This window comes from Saimiri boliviensis, chromosome 4 (assembly GCF_048565385.1).
Source record: "Saimiri boliviensis isolate mSaiBol1 chromosome 4, mSaiBol1.pri, whole genome shotgun sequence".
Lineage (NCBI taxonomy): Eukaryota > Metazoa > Chordata > Mammalia > Primates > Cebidae > Saimiri > Saimiri boliviensis.
Window position 1 is genome coordinate 90,790,797 of NC_133452.1, and position 2,539 is coordinate 90,793,335.

A 2,539-nucleotide genomic window follows, 5' to 3' on the forward strand; every position below is an offset into this window, starting at 1 on the left:
TCTTAAACATGGCCGGCTCTTTTCTTCCAAAGATTGTGATCTGGGAGGGGCAAGAGGAGGATCGTATTTCTAGCTGACAGATGAAGAAACTGAAGTAGAGCGTCAAAGACATCATGACCCTATGGGAGGTACAGCTACTACTTAAACAGTGCCCTTAGTTTTCTAATTAATACAACATTGAAAAGAGAGGACTTAGGCTCTAGGTCCAGCTTACCGTTTATTTTTATCACACTGTTTCTTTCTCTAGGTCTCAATTTCCTCATTTCAAAAACAAGAGACTAGCCCTTGAACTACCAAACTACGGTGAGGATTGCTATGAAGAGCAGGGTCTGATCCTGGCCTGCAGGCCTGCTGTGTTTCTTGTTCATATTCTTCTAAGTGAGGCTGAGTCATGGGAGGTTTGCTGTGATTGTGTAATTGTCTGAGAGTGGGCATCACTACAATTAGAAAGGAAAAGAAAAGAAATGAGCTAAATCTCCAACTTAGGAAGTTAGGAGAAATAGAAGAGTAAAGATAAAGAAAGTAGAAAGAGAGGAAAAATAATAGTATGAGAAGGGATTAATGAAACAGAAGCAAAGTTTAACTGAGGGTTGTCGAAAGCCAAAAGCTGTTCTTTAAAGACTACTGGATATCTGCAGAAAAATTAAGCATGAACAAACTATGGCAAAAAGGACACAAATATAAACACAGGAGTTTAAAATTAGGGGATTCCTTAAATAACCTTATACCATAAAGTTGAAATTGTAAGTGGACAATTTCCTATTAAAGCATGTTACCAGAATTAACTCAGAATAAATACAAAACCTCAATAGACCTATAACTATTGAACAAATTAAAAGAAGGTGCCATCTAGCCCTAGTTGTCTATTTAAACTCCCTTTCCTCTCTTTCCCTTTCGCTATCCCTCTCTTCCACCTGTCTGTCTCCATCTCTGTCTTTTTCCTTCTGTCTCTCTCTCTGCCTCCTTCCGTCTTTGCATGGGTGTTTTAAACGTGCAGAATCAACACTAGAATAGCTCCTGCTTTGAGTGACTGTCTCTGGGTGGGCAAATTGGATGTGTGTCCAGTGGGAAGTGCTATGTCTAAAGCCCTCTAAAGGGCAGGCAGCTGTGTGTGTGTGGTTTCTTTTAGGACTGGTGCTATTGTAGGCTGTAGGTGCGGGAGTGATGCCCTCACTGAAGTTTTCATATGCAGCAGGCAGAGCTCTTGTTAGTTCCTAGCTCTTGAAATGTAGTAAAGGGAAGAGCAGTGGGGAGGGACCATGGGGACGGAGTTCTGCAAGTACCTCCGAAGTGCGCACAAGAAGGCAAGGACACCAACAGATTGGGGACGGAGTCTGAAACCTCTCAACTTCTACCCCACTGCTGCAGGCTCAGCAAGGATGAACATATTCTACACCTGGCCTCACACTATGTGGCTGGACGGCTTTTTTCAGGCCATTTTTTGTAGAAAGGCATACTTTGCAGAGTTTCATTTGGGGTAAGATGCCGCAGTTGGACCAAGTGGCCATGTATATGGCTAGTCCTTTCGAGACTTTCTGCTCTGTGCAGGGATGAAGGGAGAGGTGAGAGGAATCCTGTGAGGTGCTGAATTGAGGTTCTCCCTTGTGGAACTGGGGAAAAGATTATACATAATCGCTTCACCTCACCTCACCCCCTCTCCAGGAGCCTGTAGGTACCTGAAATTAACATTTGTTTCTTAAATTTTGTTCCCTAGTAAAAACGAAAAAAAAAAAATCCACTATTTTCGGATAACTTATTTTTACAGGAAAGAAGAACGTTTAATTAACCAGGTGCTGTACCCCTCGAGTGAGGATGGGACTGAACAGGGAAGGCAGCCACAAAGAAGACATGAGTACAGGTGGCAAGGAGCACTTCATTGTTTAGGGGAGGGCTGGCCCCAAAAAGCTTCCTGCTCACTGAAATGCTCCCAGGAAGGTGGCTTGCTGAAAATGGATCATAGACATGTTTTAATCCAACTGTTGTTTTTCAGGTTAAGCAAGATAGGTTTCATTTGATTCCTTTTTGCATTTTCTTTTTTATCTTAGATAAAGGGTGTGCCTGGTTTTTCTGCTGTGAACAATGGCCTGATTGTTAGAAGTCTTGCTTACATATATATATGTGTGTGTGTTTTGTCATGACTCCTGTGTTTTGGAAGTCTTTGGGGACAGATGATATTTATGAATGATGTCCCAAGGGTATAATCAGTATGACTCATTCTTGGAACCAGTTTTATCCGTTAAGGGGTGCCAGCTGCACCCAGTTCACAACTGAACATACTCGAATCATCTTCTCACATTAACCTGCTCCTGGTTTGGGGTCAGAAGGACATATTTTAGTAGCATTTTCTACTTCTCCAGGGGTTTAATTTCCCAAGATGGGGTCCTGGGGACTTTCCGTTAGGAATTTTGACAAGGTGAAAACTGTTACATAATTAAGAATGAAATGGTGTTTCAGGATTTCAAAAAACATACCCCCACAGGCAATTTGATGAATTTCATCATAATAGCAGTAATAAAGAATCCTATTTATTTCTTTAAGT